The sequence below is a fragment of the Lonchura striata genome, chromosome 3 (assembly GCF_050655825.1).
Source record: "Lonchura striata isolate lonStrDom1 chromosome 3, ASM5065582v1, whole genome shotgun sequence".
Classification (NCBI taxonomy): domain Eukaryota; kingdom Metazoa; phylum Chordata; class Aves; order Passeriformes; family Estrildidae; genus Lonchura; species Lonchura striata.
The window spans coordinates 61,650,658-61,666,051 of NC_140705.1; the positions used below are offsets into that span (position 1 = coordinate 61,650,658).

The 15,394-nt window shown below is 37.2% G+C and overlaps 1 long non-coding RNA gene across 1 annotated transcript in view; it reads right to left on the reverse strand.

Annotated features, from left to right (window-relative positions):
* Positions 1-15,394, reverse strand: part of LOC146767919 (uncharacterized) — a 33,427-nt gene that overhangs the window by 1,405 nt on the left and 16,628 nt on the right. Inside the window, exon 2 of the long non-coding RNA XR_014953789.1 lies at positions 135-13,628. This is a non-coding gene — a long non-coding RNA (uncharacterized LOC146767919). The remainder of the gene's footprint in view (positions 1-134; positions 13,629-15,394) is intronic.

The window sequence follows — 15,394 nt, forward strand, 5'->3', positions numbered from 1 at the left end:
AAAAAAGACAAAAAAAAAGACAAAAAAAAAAAAAAAAGGATTTTTCCTGTCATGTTTTTGTTCAGCCATTCCTTGGTTAATTCTCCTGTTCTGATTTTGCTCTCATGCACTTTTGCAAACATCAATCTGCTTACCTCTCCACAGCAGGAGCACTGCTGCTTCTGGATCTCAAACTGAACACTGCCCAGCGAGAAATACCTGTGACGTCCAGTGGGAATAATGTACAGTGCAGATTTTCTGGACAATGAAGTAGCACGTTTCTGAAGACAGTTTCAGAGCTGCACAGCAGTGAAGGGAACCCAATCACTAAAGAGAAAATGCTGATCATTATCTGGCAGCAGCTCACTGTGCCACATCTGCCTTTAATCAATAGTGAAACAACTTGGCATGGAGTGGATAGTTGGAGAGGGCTGTATTTCTGGCTGCTGCTTAGCAAGTGAGAGTTTCTGTGTAGATCACAGTGATTTTAAGATCTGTGTCTCAGCATGAGAAGCCACAGGCTACATTACAACGCCCAACTCAGGTTAACATTGCAGGCTGTCTTTTGCATAATGTGATTAAGAAGGAAGAAATTACAGAAGTCTGGGAAGCAGTGCTTTAACTAGGATTCTTTATATTGATATCTAGTGAGCAGCACCTGCAGAAAGTCAAGCAGCTGTTTTTATTCTTTTCTTACCACATCTGTAGTCACAATGTTGCTTTACATTTATTTTTATTACACCTCAAGCAAGTGGGGTCTGAATATTCTTAGGTGCAGGGGTAGCATATTCAAATATTGCAGTGTTTAATGAATATTCTGAGATGATTAGTGAAATATTTTGCATGAATTTATGGGCCCTGATTTTTTATGGCTTTGTTCATGTGTTTCTCTAAACTTATGGCTGGCGTGATTTCCTAGTATTTTGTGCAACTTTGCATCAACTCATTGAAATATCTTATTAAAATGTTAAAGAATGTTTCATGAAATAATAGTATGAAATACCAATTTTATGTCTGGATACTTCATTTTAATATTTGAGACACATGATTTGCCAACGAGCTTTTGTTTTGAAAATCTCTTCTATGTTATAACAATTGCATTTAGGAAAATCTGTGTTTATTTTCTAGTGAAGTGCAAATACTGAGGCTTTATTGCTTGTAACAGTGTAAAAGAGAAAACAACCTGAAACAATAAAAAGGAAGCTGAAAATATTAGTGCATGACAAGTGCTATAAGCTCATGAAGAAAATTCAAGATCATATGCATTCTCAAAAATTCTAGGGAAAAAAAAATTGGGTTGCATTCTACAAGTATTACTGGCTTTCTGTCTGATCATTCTCATGTCTTGAAGAAAAATGTTACACAGCTGAGTCCAAAAGTTCAAAGGTGAGCTCCTAAATGCTGGTTTGAGGATAGAGGTTTGGGTATCAGTCTAAAAGGTAAAGTAGCAGAATTGATGTGAATTGTTGGTAACAACAGTTCGCATCAATTAAAGGATTCAAGAATTCACATCAATCCAATAATTACTTCAAACTTTTGACATATAGCTCTGTTTCACAATGCTTTTACATAAACTGATCTCATAAATTACATACAGTAATCTCTCTTGCAGCTTTTCCTTTTTGAGAATCTTTTGTCCCTCTAAAGACAACTCAACTAGCTCCCAGATTTCCCAGGAGAAATGAACCTTGTTCACCCCTTCCTGGGCCATTCTCACAGTCCGGAAGACAATCTGACCAAACCTCCTAGTTTTTCTACTTTCAGAAGGTCTCTAAGCATCTTATATCTCCTTATTTTCCCTTATCTGAGAGAGTAAGGGCCTTACCTTTCTGTTTCATGTGTAAACGCAGCACCAACAGGATCAGGAGTGTCTTTTTCTTTATTTGGTTTTGTTGGGGTTTTGGAGTAGGTTTTTTTGGGGGGGGTTTATTTTTGTTTTGTTTGTTTGTTTGTTTTTGTTTTTCTGGAGAGTTGTTTTCCTCCAGATTTAAAGTGCCATTCAGACAGGGCTCACTCCCATTAGTAAGATGCTGAAGAGGTGTCAAGTCAGTTTTCACTGTGGGCCTTAATGCAGTGGCTTCACCTAAGTGCTGGGCAGAGATGGCTGGATGCTGGGCGGGTAAGCATGTCTTAGAGGTTTCTAACCTAGTAGATAGGGTGAAATAGCACACAGTTTCTATGCTTAACCAAGTACAGAGCCAGAATGATTTCCAAGAACCTGGAAAGCAAGGGAGTTGTGATGACTGTATCAGCTAATGTCCTTAAGTGAAACTGCCTGCAAATGATTGCACTGACCTATATGTCCTTGAATTTAAGTATTTGTCTCCTGAAAACAAGCATAAAGTGAATTGTAACTCTAACATATTTCTACAATGCATGTGCAGGATTTCAAAGGCTAACATACACTCGTATGTTTATCTTATTTGGAACTTTCTCTATGTGCTTTCATGTGCAGAAAACTTATGCTATGAAATATTTCCTGTTAGGGAGGTTACCACCAGCTAAAATGCTGTGCTTTGTGCCAGATGAGATGTCTTTGATGAAGTGCTGAGAGCATGGCATATTCAGTGCCTGCACACACTGCACTCCATAAAATTCTGAAAAGTTTGTGACCTCAAACAAAGCAAGAGACACATCATGCAGCAAATTAATTTGGATAGTTTTCACAAAACATTTCATGTCTTTGATCACTGTCTTGTTTTCTGAGCCCATTTCTACTCCTTATTTCCAAGCACTCCAGGGGTCCTGAACCTTAGCCTGCTGGGGCATGCTGCCACTGGTGTTTTTCCACACATTTCTGATCTGTGGGGGTGGGAGGATGCTGGAAGTCCCTGCTTCCTGAGCTTTCATTTCTATAAAGGGGAAGAGGAACCTCATAACATTTTTGTAGCTTCAGATGAATGAACTTGGGAGTGGTGCTCACTTTGCATGGTGATGCACTCTTACTATAAAGGACTCTGTAGGTTGACTTTGTAATCTGTAAAGAGGAACCTGCAGCTGGTGTCTGGTGTTCAAACAGGAAGATAAATGTGGAAGAAAGAGCTTGTAGAATCAGAGGACATGCTAAGAGAATCTGTCATTCATGGTGTGATACAAAGCACAGTGGGTAAAGGCTCAGTGGTGAAAAGAAGGGCTTCAACAAGAGGTAATTCATCTCTGCCAGGTACACTTTGAGCTAAATAGATACCAACCAACAAATATAATTTTGTAAAATCACTTATCTATCAATTCTTTTGTCTAGAAATATGCCTCTGTGGCTACAAGTCATTTCAATGCTGTTCATCACCAGCTAAACTGCCCCATCTCCTCAGCAGATGAACTCTGAAATTAGAGCTATTTAGAAAAGGTAACACTGAGAGCTAGGATGTCTCCCAGAGTGTTGGTACTGGGAAGAAACACACTGATAATTCTGTACAAGACCATTTTCCCACCAAGATCTGTGTACAACCTACTCATAAATGAACAAATAATTGACTGTAATTAATACTCATCACTGAAAGATTCTAAAATGGCACCAAATTTAAGTTTTTCTCCACATATGTTATTTCATGAATAGCCAAATTCTAAGGAGTTTCAACTGAGCAGGCTATATTTTTATGGTATCAGCTGACTTAATTCATCTCTAATTCTGGATTCTTGATCTTTTTTTCAGTCATTCCTTGGCCAGTTTGGAGGAGTTAAAAAAAATCCATTCTTCACCTATTTTAAGAACCCAACTTTTCCTTTTATACAATTTCTGGGCAGGATTTATCACTTCCGTTTTCTGTCCAGATGTTAAAAATTTGGAACAACTGGAAGAAAAGCTGATCTCATGGTATTTCCATCAGGTTCCACTAATGGAACAACTGGAAACCTCATGAGGAAAGCCCTTCTCTTAAGTCTTCAGACTAGTTTTGCAGACTCAAGAGATTAGGAAACTTTGGATAAGTTTTGAGTAAGTATTGAAATATTTGGATGCTTATCAGAACAGAAGAACTGCACGAAATTCATTCATCATTTTTTATAATAATAGCACAAGTAAAAAAATCATAGGATCACATAGAAATTGAAAAAACTGTATGTAAATCATAATAAATTAATAATTTTCCATGTCATAAAAATAATATACATCCATGCAGAATGGAAATTAGATGTTAAATGTAATATTACATTCAAAGAAGGGTTCAAAGAGCTGAATTGTAGGGTGAAAGCAGAAAGCATTTTCATTTTGCATGAATTCATGAAGCATTTTCATTTAAGAAAATGAAAGAAAAAATGAGCCAGTAATGTTCATGATTAACTATCCACAGCTCTTTTGGAACCTATCACTGTGCTCAGGCTGAAACAGCAGGAATTTCACACCAATGTTTTAAAACATTACTGCAAAGTAATTTTTTTGGGGATATGATTAAAAGTCCTTGCAATTCCAGTTTTCAATAAATTATACAGCAAACCCAACCAAACAAAAATACCCAATATTTTTTCAGAAGTATGCGAAAATTTGACCTGCCTTCAGAATTTAAAATCCATTTCCTGTGCATATGCATTATGATAAATAACAGAAGCATGTACTATCTGTTCCACAAGATGAAGAAATGAGCCTGAAGAACATGATGGAGTGATACAGGTAACACTTTGTATCACAGACTTCAATTCCTCAAACTAAATGATTAGGAATTCTTTAAAGGCTGAACTAAGTAGGACAGACTCAGGTGTGAATTTGGAGTAGTGATTAAATCAATGCTTTGGACTCACAGGCTCCATCAGTATGAGAACAGTTAATTGAAATTAAGAAGTGCTTTCCATTAAAAGAATGATCTGAGAAAAACAGTCCAAACCCTGAAATTTTCAATGTACATTTTGAATTTCCTTCACCATTATATCTGAATGGTTGATTATACAGTATCCTTGAGTGAATACATGAATTTACTGTAATGTTCCGAGAAGGGAGCTGAAAGACAGAGATATTTAGGGCAGAATTACAGAAAAGTACCCCCATAATAAATGTTCATCCTAAAAGTCTTAGGGTAATATTTTCCCTTGTGGTTTTTGTGCTATATTTATCATATTTCTGAATTTTTAAAAATGCTTTCTTGTAGAGCTCAGTCTTTCTCATAGTAAAAATTAATAGGAAAGTGGAAGTGCATCAGTAGTGATTTTTTTTTTTCAATCTAAAACACTGCAGCAGCAGTAGGAACAAGTTTTTCATAACACTCTTAAAATGCTTTTTGTCTGCCTTCAGTTCCTTTCCCATGTGTTGGTTCCCTTTTCTCACTGGTTGCAGGTATTGCATGCAATGAAGAGGCATCTCAAATTCTAAAAATAATTGTGATTCTTGTAGGTGCATGTATAGACTCCTATCAGGGATCACAGCTGGAACCTGGAGAAGGCTGTGGTAGAACTGAAAAGTTATATATATTGTTATATGGCTACTTAACCATATCCAGCTCACTGAGCTACACTTGAAACTGGATCACCCACCTCCAGAACCTCCAGGTAAGCAGCCGTACCTTACTCCAAGCTGACCTGACACCAATACAACCTTCTGCAACTACAGAAGAAAAAGCTGTGAGGGAAAGCAGATAATCTGAAACAGGTTATAATTTATTTACTCAAAAGAATAACATTGAGATGAGCCAAAATGAGCTCAAAATCACTGGGTTAATGTTTATTTGTCTCACCCAAACACGAATTTTTCCATATGATGATGGAAAAAAAAAAAAAATCCACACCTCTGCTGACCTCCTGGCTATTTCTTCTTTGTGTCTTCTCTTTTCCTTTCACAAACAGATTATAATTGAAAACAAAGGTAAAAGTCAGTGAAAAACCCCTGAAAAGCAAAGGCACAACCTCATTAGGAGAGTGCTACTGGAACAGGAGTACGTTTTTGTGATTGTGGGGGATGAGAGCTATCAGTGGTTCCACAGACCAGCTGCAAAACAGGGAAAGGAAGTCAGCAGTGGAAAAACAAACACCAAAGCTTTATGGACAGCTTTAATTCAGAATTGTCATGGAAGACCTAGTCCAGCGTCTGAACATGTTCAAATCATTGTGAAAGCTGAGCTAGATACATGGTTTTGATTTATTTATTTTTAAACACTGCTGTAAGTCTCATCATAGAAACAAGACTTCCTCTATTTGTACTGCAGTGTCAATGTTCAGTCCCCTGAATTTTTCATTTAGTGAGGGGTAATGAAGACTATGTTTATAGGCTGTTCTTTTTACTTGTCATAGCCCAAGTCACACTTAATTTTCTTTTTAAATATTTTAAATCCTATGTGAAATTTTATGCATTTTCTTTAGTTTTTACTGTATAGTAAGACATAGTAAAAGATCATATAATATAGTCTCAGGAACAGAATTAATGTAATATTATAGTGTTATTTCTATTGGGCATGTGTTATATCAATACTTTTTTCCTTAATTTAAGAGAGAGTGCATGGGAAAAAGAATTGAGGTTCATGAGGAATATGTTTCTCATATTCCTATTTCTTCATGAGGAATGAATAAGCCCTGGAAAATTTTGTGGGGAAGGGGAAAGAAATAAAGAATATCTTCTTCCCTAACTCAAAATTAGGGCTTGACAAGTCACAGGAAAATATGTGAAGGGAAAAGGACATATTTTCCATTTAACCCTGTATGAAATTTTGGTGCTTTATTCTTACAACTATAATTTTTTTGAGCCCTTTTTCCCATTCTTTCTTTTCTACCCTGCTTCCCCCTCTTCCCTGACCCTTCTCACTGCATCTTTCCTCTACAAATAGTTAATCTTCAATTATAGATTCCAAAATAAATGCTATTCAACTTCACCCTATATTAAGACCTACTTAAATGAAAAAAAAAAAAATACAACATAGCTTTTAAATTATCAAAACCTGTATTTTGCATGTGTTTTGAAAAATAGTAAGATTAATATAAGTTTGAGGGGGGAAAAAAACCCAGAAAACACAAACTCCAAGCTTGTATTACCTAGGTATATTCAGTCATTTCCCTGAATTGTACTGAAACTTTCCAAACATCAGAGAAAGAACAAACTGTATTCTAGAACAGTCAGTCAAGTCCTCTATGTGAAAAAAAAAAAAAAAAAAAACCCAAAAAAAACCCTTGCTTCTAATTTTTTCTTATTTTTTAAGTGCTGTTTTTCCTTTGTTTGGAACAAGTTGTAGCCTCAGTAGAGGTGTCTCCTGTACTCTTTTCCTGGAACTGGGGAACGTTTATTTCCCTAAACATTTGGGATATATGGCAGTATTAGGGATTATATGGGCATACAAAATAATCCTGCTGGCTGTACCGTGACTGCCAGGAGGAGTTTAAGGGCAGATGTAGCTGGCAGTGTGACCCTCCCCACACCACATCCCTCTCCCCTGCACTGAGGTTAGAAAGGGACGGGACAGCCCTACCAGTGAAACAACTGGAGCAAGGGATGGTGGCTTTCCCAGAGCAAACTCCAGCCTGTGGCAAGAAGTCACCCATCACTTACTGAAGCCAGGAGCCAGCTTTGCTCACGGACCAGGACACTAGAGGAGAGGACAGATCCACAGCACAGGAACTGGGGACACTTCAGTGTTCCTGTGGCTTGCTTTGTATTTCAGATGTGAGGTCTAGCTAATCATGAGAGCTGCTATTTCTTATATGCTTCAAATCTTATATAATAGCACTTACTAGGGTTACTGTACTTCTAAGGTAAAAAGAAATGATCAAAATCTCTCTTAATAATATTAATTACTGATTACTTATGTACACTCTTAATCTCGGAAATCTATTACAAGGAACAGTGTGACAGAGAGAAACCACTACAAATAATGTAAATTTAGGTACAAGTGTAAATATTCAAGATTCACAAAGATAAAGGTGTTTGAACATCATTCCCATTTAGCTTTCTTATTGTGCTATTTTAAATTATTTTCATTAAAAGTAGGCAGTCATGAGAATGCAGAGGGTTAAAGAACAAATTCAAAAGAAATGTCTTGTATGAAACTATCTGAACTTTGTTTAATAATATTTTTTGATAATCCACAAAGATTAATTAAAAAACATACAGTAATTCTTTTGAAGTTCACCATTTTCATTATGATGTTGAAATGTCTTCCTGCAGCTAACCTTTGTCTAATGTATCCTGAACATACTTATTTATTTTTTCAAATTGAAAAGGAAATTCAGACAGTTGAATGGTAGTGCTGCTTATAAATTTCACAACACTAGTATAGACAGAAATTTATTAAACTAGAGGTATTTGGCATACCAGTTTGAGTTAATGATTCAGCAGCTCAAATATGTCCCTAAAGCAATGATTTCATATACAGGTTCTTTTATGTCCTAAGTTGTTGGAGTCCAGCTCTCAATGACTTGGTTTTACCATCATCACATCATAGCTCCAAACATCTGCCTTGAGATCTCTATTTAAAGTCTCAGTGGAGAGGTGAATGGGACTGCAGTAAGGGTCAACCTCCTTCCTATGGGAATCACACACCTTAGGGACAAGACATGTTAGCCCTATGACTGGGAAGGCACCAGTGTCTGCCCCAAACTCCTGCTTTGAAAAGGTCTGCAGTGCTGGAATCCCACTTTCAAATAACTGCCTTAGCACTTCAGATTTAAAGTAGTGTGCTAAATATATTAATACATTTGAAGAGTTATTCTGTGTATCACTACATGATCCTACCATAAAAAACTACTTCATTTAGATATTGAGAGTGGGTGCTGCCCTTCGTCTCCTCTTGTGAAAGATGCTCCCTCCCTGTCCCCTCTCTGCCCTTCCTTGTGCCTTTTTGGAGGATGAAAACGGAAGTGGCACTATATCCACAGAGCACACAGGGGCTTCCTAAAAATCCTTCTACCCACCAGCATGCAGCACTCCACCTTCTCCTTGCTCAATAATAGGCAACTGTTATTTGGCTCCACCCTGCACTGGAATTTCCCACAGATTCTTAGCAATTAAGGCACATGTAAATAAAGGAGTGCAAACCCCTAACCACTACTGAAGAAAAAGGGTGAGTGTATGAGGTGGCACAAGACAAACATCTAAGGGTGACTAAGAAGATACAGAAAATCTCAGGAGGTAGGAACTTCAGAGAGAAGATGCAGGGAAAATGGTAGGAGCACTGCAAATGGAAATACAGCTACAGGGTAAAAAGGCAAGGGACATTGCAGTGAGAAGAGAATGGCAGATGATTGAAGAATATACAGAAGGAGAATGCTAACTTAAACTGGAAAATCATAAAAACCTGAAAAATATGAAATAAACCTTGCATTTACTAAAATTAAAATTATAAGATCAAAATAAAAAGGGTGCGAAAAAGATGTGCAAAAACTTGGTCTTGGAGTTCATACACCACAAGCATTTTTGGAAATATTTTAACAATGTAACTGTAAATGCACTTTTCAGATCACTGTTCTTCAGTATCACACCTACTATGTGAGAATGTGTGTGTAGAGATAATGTCCAGTATAGTAACTATTGTAAAGATGAGCCATCTAAATCATGAAAAGCCATGAATTTACAATCATTACATCCTTCCTACATTTCTCATTCCTTTCTTTTTTATGAAATGGAGACATCCATTAAGCTCAAAATTGAGGAAAATTGAGCTGAATCTGTCTGGAATGACTCCTAACACCATGTAGTTCAATAGTCAGCAAGACATTAAGTGGGGCTTTTTTTAGAGTTTCCATAGATAGCCAGCTCAGATTCAGAAAGGTCTGAACACCCCAAATTCATATGAAGTCAGTAAGAAGAGTGTCTATTTAAGTTGCTCTCCATATCTTCCCCCTTTATCTTGTATCAGAACTTCCTCTATTGTTAAAAACAATCTCCAGCCAAAAATTAAGGTTTTTTTTTCCTGAGTTATAATAACTAAATAACTTTGTATTATTGACATAGACATTTCAAAAGACAAGAAGAATCATTATGATGTCTCCAGTGATGGTTATTGATGACAGTCTCTTGAAGCTGTAACATTGTTCTTAATTTCTTTGCTCTCAGTAATTTATCTGTTGGGGATTTTTTTCTGGCATCTGTTACTACTTAAGCTTCTGAAAGCACAGCTAAAAGAGCATAACAGAATCTTAAGATGTCATCAGCTTGGCTGTAACACTGGATCTCAGGACAGGTTACTGATTTCAAACAGTACTTATATTGCAATCAGCAATGGAAATAATTTGAAACTGCTCTGCCTACACAAGCAGAATGATTCCCCCTGAGGTTAAGGGAAAGGTTCCCACTGACTTCAACAGGCTTTGATTAAGCTGTGAATAAGGATCTGAACAGGGTAAATACTGGTGACAGAATCTGGGGCTCTGCCAGATAAACACAGAAAGAGATGGGGAATTTCAGAATGCTTTGTTCCTGGAAGAGAGGAGACTTTCTATCCTTTGTTTTTTAGCTCTAATTAACACCGTCCAAAAAAAAGGTCAGGAGAAAAGAAACAGGAGAAAAGACTGAATTTTCTTTTGCCCTCAAATGTTAAAGAGAATGTGAGTACACTTGTGAGAAATGTTTTGTTTTAAACACTCTTTACTAAAAGTGACAACAATCAAAATATAAGAAGGTATGACGTAGTCAGTGGTGTTAGAACCCATGGACAATTCTTATAAAAAAGGTTTTGGGTTGTATGAGAGATTGTACACTGGAGAATTCCATTCCCCATCAGCATCTAGTCTGTACATGTTTGGAAATATTCTGACAATAAGTTCTGGGACATCCTCTTCGATACAATAAGCAACATTACCCCTCCTTTTTATCCAGTTTGGGAATATTAAGGGCCAAGGAATATCCCTTTATTGAATGCTTCATTTTAATGAGATTAGAGTAAGACACCCTTCTAAAAGCTGATTTTGTGTGGGGGCACATAAAAAAATTGCAATTTATACTGACTAATGCTTCTCTTAATTTTCCATTGGTTTTCATCTTTTTGAATAATCTAATTGTTAATATTTTATGAATTATACTAGCTTAAAAAATTGTTACAAAGCACCTTGAAAGCAATTTCTATACTAGACCAGAATTAAACACACTGACTTATTTTCAAAAACATGGCGATGTGGGGACATGGTCTAGTGATGGGCATGGCTGTGCTGGTTTAACAGCTGACTTGATCTTAGAGGTCTTTTCCAACCAAAATGATTTTATGATTCTTTAGGCTGTCTATGTATTGAAACCATTATATTAGGAACTCCAAGCTCTTAAATATTGTATTCTTTAGACCATCAGTGAATTTTTGTCTTCAACCATTTTCTGCTCAAGCAATTTGCAGTAAAAACCAGCAAATGTGGCCACTGTATTAAATTTAAATTTATTATATTAATGTGACATACTGCTGTTTTTAAGAACTAACAAATATATAAATTTTGCCAGAAAACCAGGTTTCAACAAGAATTGGTACAGGGAAGCACGTTCCTATTGTTCAAGACTGTGAATTTTCAGTGCAGAGGAAGACATTTGTCCTTTTCAGAGCCAGAAAGCACATTCATCTTTCCCAGTGTCGGCAAATACATGCAATTTACACATTACTGTCTCAGCTTCTGAAAAAAATTTGGCCCTTGAGGCTTTCTTCTTCAGAAAATACAGTTAAGCTTTCCACTAACTTTTTTTTTTTTTCTTTTTAATATGGTGGGAATAACTTAAAAGCAGATAGGAACCACAATTTAAAAATCCCTTGACTGTAACCCAGTCACCACATCCCAAGACTTAGCAGGAAAATAATTTGGTAATACAGTAGGGTTGCCTTATCATGGCATGCCTAAAAAAGGTCTCTACAATTAGATTATTAAAGCTGGGGCCAAATTCAGTTCAATTTTAATTAATAATGCAGAAGTTGTTGCAGGTAAGTTGGATGCAAGTTTTTGTATTCTAATTGATGAAATGAGCCTTGATGACACTGAAGGTTCTCCGATTTGGGTTTTTTTAAGCATGGAATAAGTTTTTACTTTAAATGCATAGTAGATTTGCCTGAGCAAATGCCTGAGCTTTTGGGTTTATTTTCTCTTGAGGTAATAGCTCTTGGCAACTCACCAAGCCTTTTCTATTTGCTTTGCATAAGAAACAGCAAGACCATATGAGTATTCTATGTGTGTGTGTATAGGATATATCTGAATATATTTTGTTCATAAAACACATTTTCTCTGAGGAGAAGCTCATTTGTACTAACTACTCACACAAATATATATATACATAATATATATATATATGTGTGTGTGTGTGTGAGTAATAATTAATAATAATTACTTAATCCTTTTTCTGCATAGGGACTGAAAGAAACTGAGAACTCATAGATGCACACTATAAAAATAGTGCTGTATTCTAATAATTATGAGGAAAAACAATCATCTTGTTAATGTGGGTTGCTCAAGTAAAATATTACCTTAACAAAGGAGCTAAGAATCCACTGTGTCTGTAAAGATATAAATGCATTCTAGTTTATTATTTTAGTTCTAGCTTATGATGGAATTACTCATTTAAATTACAGATGTAATAAAAACTAGTCTTGCACAGCCCAGTCAATAAAATCACCAAGACAACTGTTAAAATACAGAATCCAAGTGAGAGTAATATTGTCTAACCAATAATCTATGTTCCCTCAGTTAATGGTTTATCTATGTATCTCTCCTTGTATTTCAAGCTGCCTGAACCATGGAAAATGTAGATTTTAATAATTCTTATCATAGCCATGAAGCACTAAAATTTCAAAATTGTCTTCTGTTTGACAGATGCAGGACTCGCTCCCCATGGTGTTGATACCCAACAATGAGAGAAATTACCTGGAAAATTTCTGATACCTACATTGGTAGGTAGTATGGTCTTATTTCCAACACTTCTCTTCACAAAACGTCTTCCTCCCATGACCCTCACTGTGCTGTGGAGACCCCAGTCCTGAAGCCTCCTTTACATCCCAATTAACAGCACTCTTCCCTGCAGTGCCTAGGGCAATGCAGCCTTAAATCCTCTCTTTTTTTCCCATTCTGCTTTCCTCTTTGTTGGAGCAAATGATTTCCCATACTGTTTTTTTTCAGACACCAGCATCTCTTTTCCTTCACACACTTTCTGTCCCAGCCTGCCTCACTGCCTCCTCAAACTCCGCAGGTAGATCTGTTAAACGCAGGAGGCAAGCTGGCAGAAGCCAGCTGAAAGAAAGACAGCTGACAGAACTTAACCAGTCTGTGGGCTGTTCTTAGAGGAGCTGTAGGAATCTGGTTTATTAAACCCACATTGACAACCCTTCATTCTGGCTCTGAATGAAACCTGTGGGGTAACCTATTTCACGCCAATGCAAGGGAGCATTCAGCACCCATACTCAGACATTTAAGAGCAGTAGGTGCTGGGCAAAGAAGGAACAGAGAAAGAAATAGAAGGGGATGTTGCCTGGGACATGGCTGGAGATACACTCTTGGGAGGAAGGGCTCCAGCAACGAAGTAGTTATGGCTTTGAAGGATTTCAGCTATGGGCAACCTATGTCAGAGCAGGGACACACCAGAAGGACTCGCACTGGGGCAGAGGACAGCAGGTGGAGTAGAGAAAAAAGAGTAAACAAGGAGTGTCAGAAAGTAACCATTATTCACCAGTGCCGATTTCATACAGTGCCTTGTTGTAGAGTCTGGGACAGTATCAGGTGGTCAAAATGAGGACAGTTGAAACCAGGAAGAGTAGAGAAATTATATTTGACTGAAGGTAAACCTAGGAAAGGGGAAGGAAAATCAATTGTTAAATCAATTATTAGAAGCTTATGTTGACAAGCAATAAAAAAAAAAAAAAAAAGAATCATTGAATGATTTGAGTTGGAAGAGACCTTAAAGAGCATGTAGTTCCAGCCCTGTTGCTATGGGTAGGAACACCTTCAACTAGATCAAGTTGCTCAAAACTCCATGTAGCCTGACCTTGGACACTTTGAGGGATGGGACATCCACAGCTTCTCTGGGCAACCTGGCCCAGTGCCTCACCATTCTTAAAGTAAAGAATTTCTTCCAAATATCTAACTTAAATCTGCCTGCTTTCAGTTTAAAGCCATCACCCCTTGTCCTATGCTCTTGTAAAACTTTCTCCATCTGGCTTTTAGGTATTTGAAGGTTGCTGTAAGGCCTCCCCAGAGCCTTCTCCAGGCAGAACAATCTCAACTCTCTCAGCGCTGAGCACCTTCATAGGAGAGGTTCTTCAGCTCCTTGGCTATCTTCATTGTGCTCCTTAGACCTGTGTCAACAGGTCCATGTTCTCCTTATGTTGAGGACCCCAGAGCTGGATGCAGCACTGCAGATGGGGTCTCACCAGAGCAGAACAGAGGAGCAGAATCCTCTCCCTCACTCTGCTGGCCACACTGCTTTGGATGCAGCCCAGGACACAATTGGTTTTCTGGGCTGCAAGTGCCCATTGCCGGGTCACATTGAGCTTCTCATCCACCAACAAAGCCCTTCTCAGAGAGGTTTTCAATTTGACACTGTTTTGTCTGCAACAGATTTGGAGTCCCCTTGTTTTATTTACCAGCCACTGTAAGCACTTTATTCCATCTTACCCTTCTACTTCTCATATGCAAGAATGTTCCTCCCTATTTCAAAATAAGCCCAAGCATTTTTCAAAAAGTTTCAGGTACAATTGTGAGCTTCACTAAATCTACTAAATAGAAATTCCAGCAGCGGCTAAATCACTGCTGATTTTGTTAACTGTGTGCATGCCACTAATAAACATGTTGAATTTCACATACTGAGAAAACACGGACAAAACCTTATTCCATGCAAACTGAGGCTTATTTTTATGAAAAGCCAGTTACATTTATATGTACACATATATAAAAACATCTAAACCCAAATTCCTATTATGCAACTGGCATTATCATGTTTATTGGCCATTTTTCAAAATAATGAGAAGCATTTTTATCCAGTATGGCACTTTAATATAACATGGTGAAATGTGAAGAGAATAATGAAATTCAGTACTAAAGAATTTGACATATAACTCTTGACATACCCTGTTATGAACTTTAAGATAGGAAAGTGCAATTTCCCTGTGTAAACTTATTTTAGGCTTAATCTAATCAGAATGATCGTAAACCAGTGATTCACAAGTTATGTGTGTACACCTTATGATTATATTGTTCTTAGTCATGGAGTTTATTGTTCTTAGAGTCACATAGTTCCTTTTACTCCAGGAGAAACTATTCTAAAGTAGTTGATAGTCTATGGTTTGCCCGTATTTCTTCAGAAGATCCTTTCAGTAGCCAGGGCAGTTTATGTTGTCTGCACAGAAACAGAGTAGACTTCCCTTAAATGGCCATCAAATGACTGAAGGAAAACCTTCTTGTAATGGTTGTCATGACCATTTATAATATTTGTTAGTTTTTCATCCACTTCTACTTTTTCCTTTAAAGAATGACCAAAAAAGAGAATAAATCACAACTTAATTCAATCACAGCAAGCAAAGGATGGAAACAGACCCCGCAGAATTGTTGTAGT